Raw genomic sequence first — 23,683 nt, 5'->3', positions numbered from 1 at the left:
TCTCACAAAATCTGTTTCCTGATTTGCTACATGAGGATAACAGATTGCCCATGTTCTGGTCCCTTACTTTTCTTGCATCTTGAGGGGCATGTTTATAGAGAATGAAATCAGATTTCATGGTTGTATTGTTTCAACTGAAAGAGACAAAACCTAGGCAGGGTGGAAACCAAGAGGTTTCCTCTGTAACAGTTTCCCTTCACCAAGATTTCCACTTCAGTATTTCAAATTTAGTGCTGTTCATAAAAGGGACATTCACATATTTGGGAGTTTTCTGTTTCACCTAGGTGAAAAAAGAAATAGGGAGAGAGGAGCACGAGGACAGGGCTGGAAGGAGGCAGATGTTCTTGGGAAAGCAAGTTTGTGACTGTTTAAGCACACGGTAACAGGAACTCGGTGGAGGAAGAAAATATAAAAATAAAGGAGAAGAAAATGTTAGAATTATAGAGATGAAGAGAATGATGTTCTCGATGAAAAAGAGGTTGGTTAAGATGGATGTGGAAGAAAAGCAAAGATCTTATTTAAACCAACAGACAGCATAGAGTGAATCCTCCCAGAGGCTGGTTTAGAGAATGTTTAGCTTAACAGAACAGCAAGGAAACTAAGACTTCACCTAGGGTATCACTGGGGTAAGCAGGTTATCCGAAAAGTCACACTTGGCTGTTACACTTTTTCTATGACCTCTTTCAACACAGATGATGTTGACAGTTTGAACATGAACATGTTAGAAGTATGTTTTAGAAATGATTCTTCCTCCAAACATGCCAAGCAAAGTGGTTCTAGACAGAGATGGGGAAATGGCATTTTCCATGTCCTATTTTGTTCTGATTTTTAAACTACAGGGATATCTAAAAAATGTTTTGTCCAAACCTGCATCAGAAGGACACATTCCTTTCTGTGATATAAGCTGTCAAGGTGAAGCTGTTTTCCATCTTTACAACGTTTTCTTTTCCTAAAAAGACAATATAGAAATAGTCATTGATGATTTCTAAATTTAAGAACCAAAAGAAAGAACTATATAAGAATAAAAATTCAAGCTCCCATCTCTAATTCCGAGTTTATTTAAATAATTATGTGAAGACTTTTTGTTTTGTCTACATTTCAAATAATTGTTTGGGGCTGGGGTGTATTAATATAAAAGGGAGAAGAAAATGTCAGAAGAAAAGACAAAAATTGTTTTAAATTTGTTATTTTATTATACTGTGATGGTTTTCTCAGACTTTAGAAACAAGACTTTTCTCTAAATGTGATAATAAACTAGGCTTCTATGATTTTGTTAAAGCATTTTTTCTGTTTTTTTAATAACCAAAAGGATTATCAGAAAATGTATTTATATCAATTGAAATATCTACCTAGTGGAATTAATGCCTTTTATTTGGTGTTGGTAATCCCTAGAGGAAGAGAAACAAGAACAATAATGACTTTACACTTATTGTTTTTTTCTCTAGTATGTACAAAATTTCTTTCGTCCTTCCTTTTTTCCTCATTCCCTTCTTCTTTCCCTCACTCCCTCCATTTCTCTCTCCTTCCCTCCCTGCCTTGGTCCTTATGCCTCCCTTCCTTCCTCTCATTCATTCTTTCTTTCTTCTTTTCTTCTCTTCTCTCCAGTTCTGAGGATTGAACACAGGGTCTCATGCATGCTAGGCAAGCATGCTACACAAGCTATATCTCCAGGATATTTTATTTGTTTTCTCAGATAGGATCTTCCTGAATTGCCCACAGTGGCTATCAATTCCTGGTTTCCTGCAATCCCACTGCCTCAGGCTCCCGAGTGCTGGGACCAGAGGCCCAGCACAGCATGCCCAGATTCATCCAGGGTTTTAGCTTTAGTTTTCCCTTCTCCACGTGGCTACCCATCTGTTCTTTACTTTACTTCAATTTCTGTTCACTTTACTTCAAATTTGTGTTCACTTTACTTACAATTACACACATTTTTAGTATAGTTTCTCTGTCTATATGTACTGCTTGAGAATGCATTCAAACTCACCTTCAATTATGAGCTTTGTTTTGATTAACAATATTCACTAAAATCAAAGAGAAACATTCACTTTCATAATATTGTATGCATGATAACAGAAGTCATTTCTTAGCAAATTTGATATACATTCACTTTTGCTCATATCGATATGTTCATTATTATGTAGTCATTCCTTTTAGTTCTGAGCTGTTTTTGACTTTTGCTTCTATCTTTCCAGAACATACTGTAACTCCCTCCAAAGGAAACTTTTTGTAATATCTATTTATCAGTTGTAGTTCAAGACAATACTTTTATTTTATTTATTTTTACGTGGTGCTGAGGATTGAACCCAGGGCCTCACATGTGCTAACCCTAAAGTTAGCCCCCTAATGCTGAGCCATAACCTCAGCCCTCACATGAATCTTATGTAATATGACGCTTTTATTTATGGATGAATTATCACTATTGTTATTGTTATAACCACACTAAAGATGAGTAACCTGAAGCTCAGAAACTATCAATTTCTTTCAAGAAGCATTCCTTGAGAAACTGAATTTCAGGTAGTCATTTTCATGTAGGATCAGCAGTTAGGCTGAAAGAGGGCAAAGATTGACGCTTAAATTATCATTTGGATGGTAAACCTGAACTCTAGGAAATATCACGTGACCTGGAAAAACAAAAGGAGATACTAAAGATCACTGTGGTGATATCAGTACGATTTTCTATGAACAGGGGGAAACAAATTTCTCAATCTCCAGATTTCTGCTCTTTGCAACAAGAGTCCTGGCCAGGGAGAAACTTTCCATAATCTGTTGCTGATTTTGAACAAGTCAATCTCACTTCCCTGACCCTTGGTGTACTCATTTGCTAACTGGTAAGGTTGGGGTTTCCTCTGAGTTTGAAAATGCTTCAGTTCTAGGGCAAATTCATGAGTCAATACTAGGGCAGGCTCAAAGGAAAGGTAGGACAGGTAGAAGGATGCTTTTAGAGAACAAAGTGTGAAGCAGACCACTTGGGACTTCTGTGCCCAATTTGAGAGAAAAGGCAGGGAATCAGAAGAGTGCTTGCAGCCATCCTAAATGGAGTGACTTGGGGTCTCTCAATGATTATTGGAATGAGGGCCTTCCTGATTACTACAACATTAAGATGATATTGTTCCTCAAATATTGTAAGAATCTGCCTGTCTCATCAATATTTTCACCACCCTCTTCTTCCTACAGAACTTTTCCAAAATTCTTCTTTACATGGAAATGCTGATTCTCTGCAGCTGTCTCTTCCTGTGGTGACCAATGCAGCTTCCCTGACAGGAAGTGTCTGCAACTTCTCCAGAGCCTCTGCTCCAGCTGCCACTTCAGCATGGTTACTGCCCTCAACCTGTGGCACCTCCTTCCAGCCACTCATGGGCAGTGCCTACCTTTATCAACATGCTAGCACAGCCATGGTGTCTGGAGTTACTGGCCAGCACCAGACTCCCATGGCACCTGCCCCCTATCCAAGTATTTCTGAGTTGTATATCCCAGGAAGTGCTGAAAAGAGCTCATCCTCACTCAGGGACTTTAATATGACTGTCACTGACCAGAATACAGCAGATTCTTCCCTATCTATGACATTCCAGTATGACAAAACTTCCAAAGCCAATGTCATGATCCCTGGGTATCCACTACTATCTGGTAGGCTCGTCCAGGTGACACTACCTCAGATTCCAAATCAAGGACATTGCCTCTCACTACCCCACCAAGAAGGAAGCCAGGTCTACTACTATGATCAAAACTCTCTGGGGACTCTGCTCTCTGGAGAACATGACCCCTGCCTGCAATCCTATGGCTCTGTGCCATATGCAGGAAGTAGTGCCACTGCCCCTCAACCAGAAATGGTGACAGTGCTGAAGGAAGTTCAGCCCACAAATGTCCTACCATCAGTCCCTACACCTGTGACCTACTACTCTGTGTCCACTCAAAGCATAGAAAAAACACATTTTCAAGGTGAGTACAAACAGCAAAAAGGGGAAGGAATGAGATTACCATTCGAAAGGAGGGTCCAGTTTTCAGCTGGTAACTGTGGGTCCACACATCCCTAGAATTCAAGTGCTGAGATTTTAACCACAATCTTGTTCAGCAGTCCCCATTTTCAGACTCTGTAAGACAAGCATGCAGCACAGCGTAATGGCCACCCATGCATTTAAGAGACCTCTAGGAGCACACGGAAGGAAGCGGCTGTTCACTATTTTTGCACTCAGTCCAGCTACACAACCACACTATAAATACATTTCCCTAATTTTACTTTGGTTTAGAAAAATACATCAACACATATCAGGGTGTGACAGTTTAATTGTCCCTTAATTGACTGCAGGATTTAACCTCTGTATGTAGAGATGCTGTCCAAAGCAGGAGTCCAAAACCCCCGACCATTCACATTGATCTCATGAGCATCAGCTCCACCCTCTCCTAGGTCATGGTGTTAAGTGTTCTTACATTCTGGGGAGAGTGGAGAGAATTGAGAGGCCCCTATATGAGAGCGAGAGACTTCATGAAAGAGTTTTTCTGGGTTTCCCACAGAGGAGACAAGTGCTCTACCGGAAACCCATGCTGCCATGGTGATGAACCAGCCCAAAAGTAACACTTCAAGGGATCACCTGTAACTAATATGCAACTCTTAACAGATATCTGTCAGTGGTCCTTAAAAAGAGCTAATAGAAATGCTTTCTCCACAGTTGGTGGTTCCCCTGAAAGGTGTGGAGCTGGGAAGGGGGAGCATCCTACTTACCATCGTCCTTGATTCCTTTGCAGGGATGGAAACTTCCCTAGGGATGGAGGCTTCCTTGGGATTGCAACCTCCAAGTCAGACATTTTGTCTGCCACAGCCTCCAGAATTCTCATACATCTGCAATAACAGAAAAAGCCAGGGGCAGGAAATCACAAGTGCCTTAATGGGTCCTAGTGATCCAGTGAGGAACAGAAAACATAAAGCCTCAGAGTCTCCTCATGGAACTCCTCAGGCCAAAATGCAGCTAAGGGACCTAGAGTGTGCATTAGGAGGAGAAGTTGCTCACAGGGATGCAGACAGCAATAGGGCCAATGTGCACACGGCCAAGCACTGTAAGAGCAAAGCTCAGAAAGCTGCATCCAGCAGGAACAGCAAGGCTAAGGGCCATAAGCAAGAAAAGACCAAGAGACCCAGAGCAAACGACTCCAAGAAAGCCGAGGAGAGGAAGCAGCCAGGCAACAAAGTCGAGGCAGAAGACAAGCCAACGGTGCCCAAACTAAAGCGGAAGAGGAACCAACCTGAGCTTTGCCAAGAGTCCTTTAAAAAGCCTCGGAGCTGTCTCGGCATGCACATGTTGGAGTCGGTGCAGGTTTTCCACGCACTGGGGAAGAAGAATGATAAGAAAACTGGGCTCTCTTCCTCCCGGGCCCTGGGAAACTCAGGCAGTACCCAAGACAACCGTACATGCCCAGCTATGAAACCATGGCTGGTGGTTAAGGGTCCTGAGAAATCACAAGTCAAAGCCCAGAATCCAGATATCGGTGCTGAAGGAGAGGGTCCTGCTCCATCCATTGATGAGCCTCCACCACCTGGGAAGGTAAAATTGGTACCTTTGCCTTTTCTGACCCAGGAGAAACCTCCACCTCGACCAGCAATCAATAGGAGGCCACAGTCTCTGGCCTCACGGAGACCCACTGGGTCTTACCCTGCCCAGCCTGGCCCTGCTAGCTCAGCTCAACCCATGGCAGTCAACACATCCCAACCAGCTACTGCCAACCCATCTTGGATGCGTCCTGCCAAGCCAGCTCACCCCGTTTTGACTCATGCCATTCAGTCAGGTGTGAGTGCTTCTACCCAGCCTAGTGCCCCTCGGTCTGCTGCTTCTGGGCCTGCACCCTACAAAACATCATCTTGTACTTCTCTTCATTGGCAACCCGTTCCCAGGGTTGGGACCCAGCCCCAGTCACAACCACCCAAGCCTCAAAACCAATATCTCCTCCAAGACTTTGCCTTACAACCAATTCCATGGAGGAAACCTAATGTTCCTGGGCAAGTAGTATCAACTCCCATCACCAGACACCAGAGGCCAGAGCGGGAAGCCATGAAGAAGAAGGCTCAACAAGAGCGTGAGAATGCTGCCAAGTACACTGCTTTGGGGAGAGTGCAGGGTTTCCTTGAGAGGGAAAGAGAGATGGAGTTTTCTCGCTACTATGGCTACATAATGTAAGAGCTGCTAAGATCAGTGGTGCCACTTAGGGACCAAATAGTTTTCCACATGTATATAGATAGAGTGATACACATTTATTCTCAGATGCTTTCAACGTTTAATAAACTTATACAAATAAATGTAATATAATTCACTAATACATAATAAAGAGGCCTTCTGGTACCATTGTTAGAAAATAAAGAGGCCTTTGGGTCCTACATGGGTTCCAAATACTCTTCTCATATACACATAGATAGATAGATGAAAATTTTTTCAGAGTTGAAAAGGTAATATAGTTTAATAAAGAAATGCTATAGTATTGATAAGAGGGTAAGTAATAAAGAGGCTTTATATTGCCATTTGAATACCAAATAGTTTTCCACATATATATACAGAGAGATACATAGATACAAAAGTGTTCACTTATACATGTTTAAGACTTAGTATACTTGAATAAAGAAATGTAATAGTATTCTTTGAGAGATAAGTAATAAAGATGCTTTCTGGTACTGCTTGGGCATCACATAGTTTTCCACATGTGTAGATACAAATTTTATAAATATGTAGATACAAAGATACAAATGAATTCATTCTAATATATTTTTAAAGTTTAGTCAAATTGAATAAAGAAACTCCATAGAATTGGTTAATAGATAACAAAGAGGCCTTGTGTTAGCACTTGGCTATCAAACATTTGTCCTCATAGACATATGAATATGTACTCATTCCAATACACTTTTCAAACTTAATAAAACTGAATAAAGAAATGTAATGGAATTGATTAATAGATAATAAACAGGAATTTTCAGTTTGAATGGCTGTTAAGTGTGGTCTATTTTGGTAGTGGTGGGGATCACAGCCTGCATGAGAAGAAAGGAACTCAAATTTGGCCAGGATAATAGAAGTAAAGGCTAGGAATGGGGGAAAGAGGAAGGCATGTATTCCAGCACTAGGAAGGCAAAAAGAAGAGAGATGTATGGGTTTACTGGAAGAATCAGGAATTGGCAAAATGGTTGACCAGTAACACAATGTTTGAAACTAGGGATAAAATGATAAAATGTCAAGCAAGTTGAAAATGATAGGAGACGGGTTCAGGTTGACCAGAAGAAATGCAAAAATCCAATAAAAACTTCTCATGGAGAATGGCCTAGTTTTTGGTCTACCTGAAAGGCATTTTACAAAAGAAGATTCAGGGCACATCTCCACCAGGTTTGGGTCACTTAAGATCCTAGCTGGGAAAGGTGAATACAAAACACGGGAAATCTACCAGGGGTGGTAGAGGGTTCACAGTTACCCTGAGGGAAGGTGATAACCTGGGACTTGGCCAAGTGAACTCAGCAGCGTGGGGCCCACCCAGAACATGGCCTGGAATAAATCACCATTGACTCAACACCCATGCACCAGGGCAGCAGAGAGGCACTACTTGAATAAACCTTCACACACAAGGCCAGTATCACTCTGACAATTTACTAATGGTTGAGAAGCAAGGCCTCAATCTGAGGCTTGTGTCCTCAAGTCCTCAGTGTTGGCAACGGCCCCCTGCAGGCAGCCAACCTGGTTTTCAGAGCACAGCATAGAGATGTTGGGGTAGAGGGTGAAGGAGAGAGATCACACTTGAAAGGGGGTTAAATACTGAACTGAGAAGCCTGTCAGGTCCTCTTCCATTGATTCTGGTAAGCGCTGTCTTCAGCGACCATTGCCATGAACGGAAGCCCACAAGAAAAACATCACTCCTTGGCTTCCATCTCCACCCAATGCAAGCACAGTGCGCATGCGCAAAGAGAAACCTGCCAACAGCTGCAGGATCCAGCAGCCCCAACAACTTTCACCCATTCCCTCAAAATTGCCAGTCACCATCTTCACCACTCTTCCCACAGGAGTCATCACCTTTTCCCTCATTTTGGAAACTTCCAGAGATATTTAACCCCAAAATGTATGTATCACAATTTGTTAAATTATCTGACCCACAGATTTGAAATGTAACCTCTATGACATATTAAATTCCTATGTGTATTTGCATTCTCCTTTGTAGGATTTGCCTGGCTTTCTTGCTTTTCCTATTTACCAGGTCTCTGGAATATTTTTCATCATGTGTTTCATTTTTTTTTAATTCAGTATTCTTTCTGAGAGTATCTATTACGTTCATTCATGTTTTCCCTTTTAGATTAGTCTTCTTTTGATTTCTACCATCTCCTCTAATGTCCATTTATGTTGTTCCTTTTTATTATGAAACATAAAACTCAACATTTAGACCATTTTTATGTGGATAACTCTATAGCATTAAGTAGATGCACGATGTTGTTCGAGCATTATCCACTATCCAAATCCAAAACTTCTCACCATCCCAAACAGAAAGCTATATACATGATATAATTTTCCATTCCCCTCTCAGATTCTGTCCTATTTTGCATTGCGTGGCCTTCTGTTTTTTAGCTAGTTTTGAAAGAGTGGGCTACCATCTGATGTGCTTGGGGGGTTCTTTTCTGACTTGTTTTCGTCCTCTGAGAGGATGCTATTCTCCTTTTTCTTAGAATACCTGTATTTGGGATTTGGTTTCCTTCTTTTCTTGCTATGCACTTTGATGCAAAATTCATTTTCTTTGTAAAAGTATGGTTGAGGATAGAGTTTCTTATGTGATGGAACTGCAACTTCCACCTCTCCTTCATCCATGTATTCTTCTTCCCTCCAGTTCTGTCCCTTCTCCATTCTCCCTTTGCTCTCCTCCTTCTCCTCCTCCTCTTCCTTCTTGAAGTATTAAAAACATGTCGACTTATTTTCTAAAATTTTCTGGCTGTTTCCACAGGGAGGTTTATCCTTTGTGTCTATTGTTCCTCCCAGCGATTTCTCCTCTGGATGAGGCCTTTTCTGAAAAGGAGCGTTCTATGTTCATTTTTCAAGACACGTTAGGTTCTGGACAGCATCAGCCCCCTTCCGATATGAATGTGGAACATTTGTACTTACAGCTGCTCCTCAGTTTCCACAGAGAATTGCACCCAGGACCCCTCAAAGACACCAAATTCCATAGAGTTGAAGAGAGACTGCACACATTCAAATTATCTAAATCATCTCTAATTACTTATCATAACTACAATGTAAATGCTATGTAAATAGCTGTTGTACCATATTGATTATAAAACGTATAGTACACATTGTAGGACACCTACTGCACTCACTTTGGGGTTGGCCAGAACCCCTCTCAGTTTCAGCTGCTCTTCTCCTGCTGGCCCACAGTGCTTTGCAGGAATGCCTGCTGGAGCTTTCAAAGCCTCCTGTCTCCCATTTCCTCTGCTGCAAGGGCTGCTGCCAGGCAGGTCTGGTGCCTCCTGCTGGTGGTTTGCCCTATCCTCTTGTTCTGAGGTCCCTAGAAAACACTGTGTTCTCTACTTTTGTGGTAAATGCTACTCCAGGGTTTGGCTTTCTCTCATCTATTTCCATGGCCTCTAGGCCAAAGGTATCTTTTGTTTGGGAGAATCTCTTTGTTTTGGGAGACTCCAATCTGCACTGCTGCCTGCACCTTTCTGAAATCTTGATGGATAACATAATTATCTTAAATTGAGAACATTGCAGGTTTCAGTTCCCTGAAGCAGAGCTTCATTTCCCCCAAACTAGGTAACACACTGAGGCAGACTGTGAGTCCCCTGTAAAGACCATGGCACCTGGTGTCTTTGCTTGCTATGTTGGTGTTTGAGTGAGAAGCAATCTCAAGGTTCATGGGGGAGGGATATCTGGCCACAGGAAGAGGGAGTAGTCTGTAGGACAGGTGGAGAATGGGGACATGGCCTCTAGTCCAAATGTGTCTTTCTTTTCTTTGTATCTTCTTTCTGAACACATTTGAGAATGAGTCTCCTATTTGCTCTCCTTCCCTTGCGGGTGGGGGCGGGGTGTCCGGTCTATACACAGTTTCCTTGTCTTCCTTAGGATCATCTTTCCAGTTGTCCAGGCCAGAAACCTTTGACATTCTTTGACTCCTTTCTCTCTCTCCCAATGACACACTTGCAATTTTAGTAAATTTCATCTGCCCTCTCTTCACATCACATCTAGAACCTACGCACTTCTAACTCCATACCCCCATTTCTGCTCTAACATAATAATCCCTAACCATTTTCTGCCTTTCTCTATCCATCATAGGGGACATTCACATTTTCCATAAAAAGACCAATAGATGGTAAATACATAACTGTTTGTGAGCCAGATTGTCTCTGTCTCCACAGCTCCACTCTGCACTTGTAGCATGAGCGTGGCCATGCAAAATAGGAGATCACATAGACATTAGCTGTGTTTTAATAAAACTTTATTCACAAAAACAGGCTGTACTGCTTCACAGACTCTGGCTCTGCCTGATCCACTGCTATGCTCCCTTTCATTCCCTCCAGTCCAGACCCCCTGAGCCCACTTGATGTTCCAAGCCTAAAAAACACTCCTCACCTCTTTCAAGCCTCTTCTAAATTGTACCTTTCAATGAGGCTTTGTCTGAAACTGCAATCACCTCTCAGGGTTTTTCCCTTCCTTCCATCTGATTCCCTTCACCAGGGACCACATCTCCTGTGGTGTTGGGAACCTTTCAATACACTGTGTAATTTAATTCTATGTTGTCTTTATGATTTAGACTTTCCATAATCCCTTGGCCGTCAATTCCTAAAATGTAAGACCCTTGAGGGCACAAAATTTTCTCATATGTTGTTCATTTCCATGTGTCCCATGTCTTAAACAGTGTCTCAAAAATAAGAGCTGATCAGTACATGTTTGTTGAATGGCATACACCCAAAGGGCTTAAAACCAGCATACTATACTAATGCTGACACATTCATGTTTACAGCAGCTCAATTCATAATAGCTAAATCATGGGACCAACAGAGCCCTTTAACAGATGAATGGATAAAGAAAATGGGGTATCTATATACAATGGAATATTACTCAGTGATAAAGAAGAATGAAATCATGGCATTTGCCAGTCGATGGATGGAACTGGAGACTGTCATGCTAAGAGAAATAAGCCAATCTCCCAAAAGCCAAAGGCTGAATTTTCTGTGATACGCATAGATACTAACACAGAATGTTGGGGGATGGGGGGGTGAAGAGAAGAAGTTCATTGGATTAGAGAAAGAGGAATGTAGGGATGGAAGAAGGTGGGAATAGGAAAGGCACTAGAATGAATTGGACGTAGGTTTTCTGTGTTCATGTGTGAATACATGACCAGTTAACTGCACCACACAAACAACCACAAGAATGGGAAGTTAGGGATACCTGGGTTGGACAGCTGAACATTGGGACCAAGGGCTAAAGGTGAGAGACTGAAAACATGCAGACCACCCAGGCACTGCTTATTTCTCCAGCTCTGACCTGCTGTTGTACCAGGGGTCTAATCAGACCTCTGTCTGTCTCCCTCCTGAGTAGAACACAGGACTCATCTAAACAGCATTTCTACACCAGCTCCTCTCCAGGTAGCCAGACAGAAGTTCCAGAACAGGACTGTCTCCTGGGACATTGACTCAGCAGACAAGTTCATTGGTGGCAGGGCTGCCACTGTTGGTGTCATGAGATCAGAGACTGGTTTAAAATTGTGTTTAGAGAAATGATGTTTCTCTAAACTCCTCCCCCATATCCAAACAAACACAAAAGAATGGAAAGTTATACTCCATGTATGCCTAATATGTCAAAATACACTCTACTATCATGTATAAACAAAATGATCAATAATTTTTTAAAAAAAAAACTTTTAAAATTAAAAATACAAAAATGTTACAGTGGTTGCTTATTAGCCACTTTATAAAGCCAGCTTGACCACTGGTATGACAGTGACATCTAAATCAGAATCTAAATATGTGTCTGGCCAGGTTCACTTCACCTTGCCAAATTGTTATCTATGGGATCTGCATGGTATGTGGAGGTTAGACCCTCACAGTCACCTTCCCCTCACCTTCCTGTGGCCTCCACCCTCCCCCACTCTCATTTTCTCCTCTCCCTGGGTTGGCATTGATCTCTGTCCCTGGTAGGAACCCATCTCTCAAGCAACAGCTCTTCCCCTATGCCTTTTAAGGCCATCGGCTCTTCTGTTTCATGGTCACCTTCCCTCTTCCTCTTTGTCTTGTGAGGCTCTGAGGGGTCACCCACTCATTCCTGCTTCTTTGACTCCACTCCAATCTGAGTGTGGGAGTATGCTGAGGTATACACCATTAAAGGATGTTCCTCTAAACTCCTCCCCCAAAACCAAAAAAACACAAAAGAATAGAAAGTCGTAGTCCATGTAAGCCTAATATGTCAAAATGCACTCTAATATCATGCATAAACAAAAAGAACAAATAAATTTTAAAAACTTTTAAAAATTATACATACAAAAAAGTTACACTTTTCTGCTTACTACCCATTTTATATAGTAAATGCGTAAACCAAGTAGAAAATGATAAAATCACTGACCTGAAGTACACCAAAGAACCCTAAGATTTCTTATGGCATTTAACTCTTTTAGAAATTCTCAACCTTGAGATGAAACTTTTAACTGAAACAAAGATTTTGAATTACTTAATATAAATTATATAGCGCATAGCTAACTAGACATAAAAAAGGAACACAGTATTCATAAAATAAGACCAATCCATCAAGTACACATTTAATCATTAATTTTAACAGACACACATATTAAAGATCTTTCCACGCATGAGGAAAAACATGTTTTCCCAATCTGTCATTTCCTTGCTGACAGGAGATACCAGTCTTTAAAGAAACTATAGGTCGTGCTCCAAACCACAGATTACTCTTCATCTTATGGTTTTACATGTATGGTTTTACTGCCACCTTTTTCTTGAATGCCCACATTTTGTGGGCTTAATGCCCACCTCTTCAAAGGATAAATCACCTCCTTTCTGAAGGGACAACATCATCAGGTAATCCCAATTCCATGTGAAAAAGAAGATAATTTACCTACAATAATAATGTACAGTTTAAAAATTGCAATGCATTTGTGTATTTACCTATATCTGAACCAGTTCATCCCATCTTTGTCTTCCCAAGTATCTACTTTTCAAATTCTGTCTTTTTATATTCCCAATGGGTTCACAGCAAACATCTTACCAGTGTGAACAATTTTCTTTAATACACATTCCATTTCTCCTTTCTGATAACCTCCGTTCCCTAGCAATGTTCCACATAGGCTGCTGGAGTGTTTCAATGCATGCAACCCACCTAAATCCTCCAAAAGATCTCGCTGAATTTTTTAAACATATTTATATTTGAGCCTAAGTGGACACAGTATCTTTATTTTATTTTTGTGTGGTTCTGAGGCTCAAACCCAGTGTCTCATGCATGCTAGTGAGCACTCTACCACTGAGCCACAACCTCAGCCCCCATGCTCAGCTTTTAAAATTATTTGTCCTTCTGATGGCTCTAAGCCAACATCTATGAAATCTATCAAAACAGGATGTGTTCGTTTTCATTGTAGATCCACTGACAGGTATAGATTCCCAAACATGATAGCTAATGAAGGCATCTAACCTTGAGGCTTTATGCTTCTACCAAGGACTGCCTTTTGACGAATGCTTGGTCCCAGGTACATAATGGTTGGTTTAGCTTTGCACATCGTGGTTATCACCATAATTGGCTAGACCATCCATGGAACTGATTTGGGGCACAAGGAGACAACATTGACCTCAGTAATATGTGAGCAACTGGGAATATATGTTGAATATTACTGGGGTCCCAAAACAATCTCGGCATTGAAAAGGGAGCTGTAAGCAAGTCAGAAAATCTCCTGTCTTTCTGGACATCATATTCTAGTGGGCAATGAAAGACAATACACCAACCAAACCATATCAGAGAGAGGTAAGGACTATCAAGAAAACTGAAACAAGACCAACTGATACAGGGTAACTGGGTAGCTCCTTAGAATGGATGGACAGGGAAGTTCTCTCTGAGGAGGTGACATGAATGATAAGATGGTGAAGAGCACTACAAAAGCACCTCATGAGAGTAATCAGCTGGGCAAAGGTCTGGAGTGGAACTGCAGAAGTTCTGAGGGTGTGGCTGGAGAGTAGCAAGGAAGAAGGAAAGTGGGAGATGAGGACAGAGAGGCGACAGTGGATGAATCACTCTGCAATCTAGGTAAAGAGTATGAATCCTAATCCCAAGCCTCATGGGAGGTCATTGGAGGATTTTAGTATTTTCTCCAGATACCTAATACATGGAGAGGAAAATAGAAACAGGAGTAAAAGCTATTTGGAGCAACTAAAAGTAGTTGACACTAATAAAATGTGACAGTTTTTCGTAGGACCTATGTACCATATGGATGCTTGAGGGTTTACAATCTTTAATCAAACTGAGAAGAGAATATGGAAGGACCTGAGTGATAGATAGTATGGTATGGTGAACCAAGATGAGTCTCAGTCATCCTGATCATTACAAAATGTAGCCATGGGGTTGTCCCCTAGGACAATAATCTCAGTATTAAAACAGATGATTTAGGTCGGGGATGACCTGATGCTATGTTATACCAAGGCTCTTTTGGTTCTTCAGACGACATTTTAGACTAGTTTTAGAGTGTATGATGATGCTGAGACTGCAAGATAGAATTAAGTGGAAGGAATTATGAAAACAAATTGTTATGAAGTCTGGGAACACGAGAGGCAAACAGCAGTTGAACCTGTATATTTCAGTATGTACAAATTATATTGCTCTCAATAGATGATCTTACCACATGCTATAAAGTTGGCTCTGGAATGTCCCATAAACATTTAGCCTCCAGCTTGGCACTAGTGGGAAAGGTGGAACCTTTAAGAGGTGGGGCTTAAACCAAGCACAATGTTGTATGTCTATAATCCCAGCTTTCTGAGAGGCTGAGCACAATGATCTCAGGTTCCAGGCTGGTCTGAGCACCTGAGCAAGACCCTGTCTCATAATAAGATTTTAAAACAGGAGCTGGTGAGGGCTCATAATCCCTAGTACTGGAAAAAAGGGTGGGGGGTGCCTAGTAGGATATCTTCTGGTCATTGAAGTTTGAGAGTTTCCAGTATTGAAGGGGACAATAGGGCCCAATACCTCCTCTTCACCACCCTTCTCTCTCTTTTCCATCCAGGTCGTGAGGTAAGGAACTTGTTCCACCATGAAATCCCTTTCATCATGTGCTGCTGCCTTGCCAACTCACTATGGACTGAATCATCCAAAGCGGTGAAACAAAAGAAATCCTTTCTCTTTTATAGGGTGATTATCTAAGGTGTTTGTTACAGTAACGGGAAGCTAACAATACACCACATTCCTCCTGGTTTTACACTTACTGCTTTTGAATGATGTCGATATGACAAACCTCCAAAACAGTGTGGCCTTTGAAGAAGATCAGGGGGAAGAAGGAAGAATACTAATAACATTGATCTGTCCCAATACATCCTTTACTAGTGACAAGACAATCCCTGGGAAGAAAGCAAACATCAAACAATGATAGGACAATCCCTGGAAAGGGCAAGCATTGATCCTTTCCCAATATATCCTTCTCTGTGGCAGTGCAATAGACCCTCCACTATTGCCCTGTAAAAACACTGCTTAGTTAAAAAAAAAAATTCTAATTTTCCAAACTTTTCCCTGAATGTCCATGTCCTATTACAGTCTTCAAACTCAAGTCACCTCCCAGGGTGTAACCTACATACATCCTGACTGCTCCTGTTATGGGTGGCCATTTTCTAACCAGAAAGTGTGTCCACCTGATGCCTGACTCCTCAGCTGAATGAAAGCTGCTGAATTCATGAGATCTGCACTTCTCCCCATCCCCGCCCAACTTGCTCCTTTTCTCACTCACATGAAATGAACCATACAAGCTGGGAAGTGATCATTAAACATCTGTCACTCCTTTGGACCTTTGAGTACAGGGGAACCCCCAGCCACAGCTCACACAGCTACTGCTGAATCTTTAAAATGACTGCAACCCTACATCCCTCCATACCCTACAAAAAGAGACCCTTGAGGCCCCCTAACTCCACTTTGACTCTCAATGACAGCATGTGACCCCAAAACAACCCCAGCCCTGGGCTAGGTTCTTGTGGCCTTATGTCACCAGTGCAAGGATCTGCATCAGATTGTCTATTGGCTTTCAAGGCATCTTCTTTCTGAACTCCTCCCCTCACCCTTGCCATCCTCTTCCCAATCCCTCCCCTCCCCAACACCCTACAGCCCTCTGGATAGGAGACCTCTTTGCCATTTTGTTCCCAGATCCAACACTGGCTTTCACATTCTAGAGAGGTAACCCCATGTCAGGTACCCACCAGATAGACACCCTGCCTAGAAACTCCACGTTTTGACTAGCCAGGACCCTGGAGTTCCCCATCATTGAGACTTGAGTGAGGACATTCTCCTCTTCTCCGGTGTAACAGTCCCATCCAGAATCCTTTGATATCATTTGACTCCTATCTTTCTCTCCCAACTGCGCACTCAGAATATTAGCAAATTCCAAATACCATTTGCGCTCTCTTCAAATTGCATCTAGAACCTATCTATTTCTGAGTACATCCCTTCATTTCTGCTCTTACATAACCCCTAACAATTTCCTGCCTGTCTCTATCCATGTTAGGGGTCACAACCACTTTGTGTATAAAATGCTGGGTAGATGTCAGTGTTTATGAGCCAGATTTTCTCTGTCTCTACAACTCCACTCTGCACTTGTAGAAAGAATGTGGCCATGCAAAATAGGTAATCACATGGACATTAGTTGTGTTCTAATAAAACTGTATTCACAAAAACAGGTTGCACTGCTTCACTGACTCTGGCTCTACCTGATCTACTGCTATGATCCCTTCACTCATTGCACTCTAGACCTACTCAGCCCACTTGCTGTTTCATGGCTGGATCGCTCTTATCCTTTAAGATTTCTGTCAAATGGAATCTTTTCAATGAGGATTTCTCTGACTATTCTATTTGAAACTGCCATCACCTCATATTTTTTCTCCATTACTTGTGTCTGATTCCCTTCACTACAGCCCACTTCTCCTGTAGTGCTCTGAACTTCAAGTACATTATGTAATTTACTTCTTTGTTATCTTAATGGCTTATACTCTCCATCACTCCCTTGCCATCATTAAAATGTAACATACTCGAAGGTAAGAAAATTTTGATATATCATACATAGATGAGACATAATTTCTCAACTTTCTGAGTGTACATGTTATAAAATCATATTGTTCATGCAGTCACATGCCTTCTTCTTAAGGGACAACTTCTTCAAGTAATTGCAACTCCAATTCACTTCCATGCACCCCATTTCTTAAACAGTGTCTAGAACATAGAGGTAATCAAGACATGTTTGTTGAATGCCTGAATAAAAGAACTTTTTGAAGGAGTATAAGTAGAGTGGCATGCAATTCTTTCTGCCTCAAAGAAACTTATAGTGTTATCTCAGTCCTTGGCATATATCCAAAGGATCTAATATCAGCACACTATAGTGTCATGGCTACATCAATGTTTATAGAAGTTCAATTCACAATAACTAAGATATGCAACCAACCTAGGTGCCCTTTAAAAAATGAAGGGGTAAAGAAAGTGTTGTATATAGGGCCATATAACTCACAATGGCATATAACTCAGCCATGAAAAAGAATGAAATTATGGCATAGGCCAGTAAATGGATGGAACTGGAGACTATCATGCTAAGTGAAGTAAGCCAATCTCCCCAAACCAAAGGCCAAATGTTCTCTCTGATATGCAGATCCCCAAACACAATGCCCGTTGGGAGAGGGAAGAATACAAGTTCATTGGATTAGATAAAGAGGAATGAAGGGATGGAAGAAGGTAGGAATAGCAGACAGTAGAATGAATCAGACAGAAATTTTCTATTTTCATATGTGAATACAAAACCAGTGTAACTCCACTTCACATACAACCACAAGAATGGGAAGTTATGATCCATGTATATATGTCACTAGCACACGCATGTAATCCCAGTGACTCAAGAGGCTGAGACAAGAGGATCACGATTCAAAGATAGACTCAGCAATGGAGAGATGCTAAGCAACTCAGTGAGACTCTGTCTCTAAATAAAGTACAACAATGGGATGGGGATGTGGCTAAGTGGTCAAGTGACACTAAGTTCAGTTTCTTCTACCCAGCCCCAAAATTACATTCTGCTATCACATATAACTAAAAAGAAGAAATAATTTTTTTTAAAAGTTAATAATTAGAAATACAAAAAAGCTATATAGTCTGCTTATAAGCCACTTTGTAAAATAATTGTGTAAACTAAATATAAAATCATAAATCCTTAACCTGAAGTGCACCAAAGGACCTAAAGTTTCTTATGTCATTTCACTCCTTTTGACATTCTCAACCTTGAGATGGGAACTTTTACATAAAATAAGGATTTTGAATTTTTTGAAACTAAATTGTATAATTCATTGCTAACTAGCCAGAAACAAAGGAACAAAATATGTCTAAAATACAACTGATTCCTTATGTACACATTTAATTATTAATTTTAACAGACACACATATTAGAGATCTTTCCAGGCATGCATAAGAATATGTTTTCCAAACCTGTCATTTTTCTTGATGACAGGAGATACACTCTTTAAAGAAACTATAGGTGGCGCTCCAAAGCACAGATTAATCTCCATGTTATGGTTTTTAAGTAGCTTTCTTTTTTTTTTTTAATTTTTTAGTTATTCATGACAGTAGAATGCATTTTTGCACTTTGACATATCACACAGAGAAGAGATATCATTTCTCATTTTTCTGAGAGGACATGTTATAAAATCATACTGGTCATGAAGTCACATGCCGTTATCTTCTTAAGGGACAACTTCATCAAGTAATTCCAACTCCAAGTAAAAAGACATAATTTGCATGCTACAATAATGTACAGCTTTAAAATTCCAATGCATTTGAGACACTTTCTTATATTTGAACCACATCGTCCCATCTTTCTCTTCCCAAGTATTTACTTTTCAACTTCTATCATTTTATATTCCCAATGGATTCACAGCAAACATATTACCAGGATGAACAATTCTTCAACAATTTCATTCCATTTCTGCTTTCAGAGAATCCCCATTCCCTAGCATTGTTCCACAAGGCTGCTGTAGGATTGCAATACATGCAACTCACCTAGCAATCTCCGGAGGAATTTCCTCAACTTTAAAGTTATTTGTCCTTATGAGAGCTCTGAGCCCTCATTGATGGAAGCCACAAAACAACAGGAACTGTACTTTTTCATTGTATATCCATTGGCTAACATGGACTCATGACCACGATAGCTAATGAAGGGATCTAGCCTTGAGGCATTATGCTTCTGCCTCTGACTGCCTTGTGCAGAAGACTTGGACTCAAGAACCTACCAGTTGGTTTCTCATTGTGTATCTTGATTATCATCAAACTTAGCTAGGCCTTCCATAAAATTGATTTTAGGCACAGTGAGACAACATTTATATCATATATATATGTGAACGACCAGGAATATGTATTTAATATCCACTGGGGTCACAAAAGAACATAGGTGCTGAGAAGGGAGCTGTAAGCAAGTCAGAAAATCTCCTGTCTTTCTGGACATCATATTCTATTATGAAATGAAAGACAATAAACCCAAAGCATATCAGAGAGAGAGATAAGGACTATCAAGAAAACTGAAACAAGACCAACTGATTCAGGGTAACTGGGTACCTCCTTAGAATGGATAGACAGAGAAGTTCTCTGTGAGGAGGTGACATGAATGATAAGATGGAACCAGCCAAGTGAAGAGCACTACTAAAGCACCTCATGAGAGTAATCAGCTGGGCAAAGGTCTGGAGTGGAACTGCAGATGTTCTGATGGTGTGGCTGGAGAGTAGCAAGGAAGAAAGAAAATGGGAGATGAGGTCAGAGGGGCCACAGTGGCTGAATCACTCTGCAAACTAGGATAACTCATAATCCCCAGTACTGCAAAAAAGAGTATGAATTCTAATTCCAAGCCTCATGGGAGGTCACTGGAGGATTTGGGGTATTTTTACCAGATACCTAATACATGGAGAGGAAAATAGAGATAGGAGTAAGGAATATTTAAAGCAACTATGAAGTAGTAGACACTAATAAAATGTGACAGTTCTGGACAAGACCTATGTACCATATGGATGCGTGAGGGTTTCCAATCTTTAATAAAACTGAGAAGAGAATGTGGAAGGACCTCAATGACAGATAGTATTGTAGGGTGAACCAATATGAGTCCCAGTCTTTCTGATCAGTACAAATGTAGGGATGGGGTTGCCCTTGGGACAATAACCTCAGTATAAAAAGTGAGGGTTTAGGTCAGGGGAGGACTTAATGCTAAGGTCCAGAGTGTTGGACCTAGACTCCTTAAATTCTTCCGACCACACTTCAGACTAGTTTTAGAGGGTATGATGATGCTGAGACTGCAAGCGAGATGGAATGATGAAAACAAATTTTTATGAAGCTTGGAAACAGGAGAGGCAAACAGCAGTTGAACCTGCATATTTCAGTATGTATAAATTATATTGCTCTCAATAATGATCTTACCACATGCTATAACGTTGGATCTGGAATGTCCAATAGAGGTTTATTCTCCAGCTTGGCACTACTGGGAAATGGTGGAACCTTTAAGAGATGGGGCCTTAACCAGGCACAATGTTGTATGTCTAAAATCCCAGCTACCTGGGAGGCGGAGCAGAATGATCTCAGGATCCAGACTGGCCTGAGCACCTGAGAAAAACAATATCTCAAAAATAAGATTTTAAAAGAGAAACTGGTGATAACTCATAATCGCCAGTACTGGAAAAAAGGGCGGGGTGCCTAGTAGGATATCTTCTGGTCATTGAGATTTGAGGGTTTCCAGTATTGAAGGGGACACTAGGCCCAATACCTTCTCTTCCCCATGCTTCTCTTTCTCTTCATCCAGGTCCTAAGGTAAGCAGCTTGTTCATGAACTCCCATTCATTAAGTGCTGCCTTGCCAACTGACTATGGACTGAAACATCCAAAGCTTTGAAACAAAGAAATCTTTGCTCTTTTATAGGGTGATTATCTCAGGTGTTTGTTACAGTAAGAGAAAGCTAACAATACACCACATTCCTCCTGGTTTTAAGCCTATTGCTTTTGAATGATATGGAAATGACAAAATTCAAAAACAGTGTGGCCTTTGAAGAAGATGGGGGGAAGAAGGAAGAACATTAAGAACATTGATCTTTCCCAATACATCCTTTACTAGTGACAAGACAATCTCTAGGCAGGAAGCGAAAATTACCCAGTGATAGGACAATGCCTGGAAAGGGCAAGCATTGATCCTTTCCCAATATATCCTTTCTCAGTGGCAGTGCAATAGATGCTCCGTTATTGCCCTGTAAAAACATTGCTTATTTAAAAAATTGTAATTTTTGCAAACATTTTCCTGAATGTCCATTTCCTATTAAAGTCTTCAAAGGCAAGTCACCTCCCAGAGTGTAACCTACATCAATCAAGACTGCTCCTGTAATGGGTGGCCATTTTCTAAGTAATGCCCGACTCCACAGCTGAATAAAGGCTTTGCTGAATTCATGAGGTCTGCAGGTGTCCCCATCCCTCCAACCCCGCCCACAATCTTTTCCTTTTCTCAGTCACATGAAATGACCCATGAGACCTAGGAAGTGACCCTTGAACACCTGTCACTCCTTTGGCCCTTTGAGGTCAGGGAATCCCCCAAGGTATAGCTCATGTAGTTACGGCTGAATCTTAAAACTGACTGTGCCTCTACCTCCCTCCCCACCATATAGAAAAAGACCCTTCAGGCCCTCTAACTCCATTTTGACTCTCAATGACAGCATGTGACCCCAAAATAACGTGAACCTGGGCTGGGTTCTTGTGGCCTTATGTTATGTCAACAGGGCAAGCATCTGCATCAGATTGTCTATTGGCTTTGAAGGCATCTTCTTTCTGATCCCCTCCCCTCACCCTTGTCATCCTTTTCCCAATACCTCCACTCCCCAACATCCTACAGCCCTCCACATCAGAGACTTCTTTGCCATTTTGCTCCCAGAGCCAACACTGGCTTTCTCCTACTACAGAGAGGTAAGGTCCCATCCGGTCCCCAGCAGAGAGATACCCTGCCCAGGGACACCACCTTTTGACTAGCCAGGACCCTGGTGTTCCCCACCACTGAGACTGGAGTGAGGACATTCTCCGCTTCTCCAGTGTATCAGTCCAGTCCAGTGACATGAGATTTCAGGGGATTCCCTCATCTCAAACCATCACCTCAACCAAACCTCTCCAATATGTGAACTACACAGTTATTCCCCAGGACTCCCCACTAGGATAGTGATTTTAAGAATATTTACTCTCAAACCTCTATATGGAATGCCTCCTTAGTCTCTGCTCTCAAATATAGCCATAATGTAAATTATTTTAAATTTGCATGAATGGCCCAAGTAACAGGACCTCTGATAAAGAAATTCTCCAGGATTTCACAAGATACCTCCATCAATGGAGGAATGGCAAAGGGCTTAAAATAGCTTATCTCTAAGCTTTCCTTTTCCTCAGCTCAAACCCCTCTTTCAGTCAGCCCTACTCTGCTTCACAATCAATCCACACAGACTCACACCTCTCCTCCTCATTCACTGATCAAGAAGTAGCAGATGAACGCAAGCCTTACAGATTTTCTGGGGTCTCATGGCCCCACATCAGACTCCTCTCCTCAAAGTCCCACTACTCCCCAACTAACCGCACCCCTCAAATCGCACACTCACACTCTACCTTCCCAATACCATCACCTCCTCTACAGGATCCAAAGTCCTTCGAGTTTCCCTCTCAGAGGGGTAACAGGGGCTGAAGGGATGGTCAAAGTTCATGTCACGTTTTCTATGACACCTTTGTCACAAACAGAGCCAGATAAGGCTCATTTTATGAAAACCCTACTAAATACAGGAAGGAGTTCATGCATCTGACTCAGGCTCACCACCTTACTTGGGCAGAGGTTTATTACATCCAGCCTTCCACCCTGACTCCTTATGTACATGCTCATAGTTTACAGTGGCTAAACCATGCCAATCTCCTCCATGCCCAAAGTTCCCTTACGCATCCTGCAGCAAGGGCTACTACCATCCCTACAGCTGAACCTGATTGGACATATCAGCCTCAAGACACTGGGTCATCAGACTCCAGCACATGATTACTTGCCTCCTTGGGCATGAAAAAAAATTCTCATACCTGGGTTAATTGGAAAAGGGTAAAGGAAATTATCCAGGGACCTGATAAAATCCCTCCCTCTTTTTGGCCTGGCTTACTGAGGCTGTTACCAAATATACCAACCTAGACCCGGATACTCCTGGTGGCACTCTCTTTCTCCATTTTAACTTTATTAGTGGGTCTGCACCTGATATCCATAAAACACTTAGAAAGTCAGAAAAGGGCCCCGAGACCCCACTACAGCAGCTTCTAGAGACTACTTTCAAGGATTTTTAACAATAGGGAAGACAAAGCCAGAAACAAGAGAGATAAATATAAATGTCTTTAAACTAAATATCAACTCCTGGCCTCAGCCATCCAGAGCCCTAAAAATGCCCCTGCCAGGCTGGGGATAAAGTTGATAGAGTGCCTGCCTCGCATGCACAAAGCCCT

Source organism: Ictidomys tridecemlineatus, chromosome 12 (genome assembly GCF_052094955.1).
Source record: "Ictidomys tridecemlineatus isolate mIctTri1 chromosome 12, mIctTri1.hap1, whole genome shotgun sequence".
Lineage (NCBI taxonomy): Eukaryota > Metazoa > Chordata > Mammalia > Rodentia > Sciuridae > Ictidomys > Ictidomys tridecemlineatus.
The sequence above is the reverse complement of the archived record's forward strand: the minus strand, read 5'-3'. Positions refer to the sequence as shown.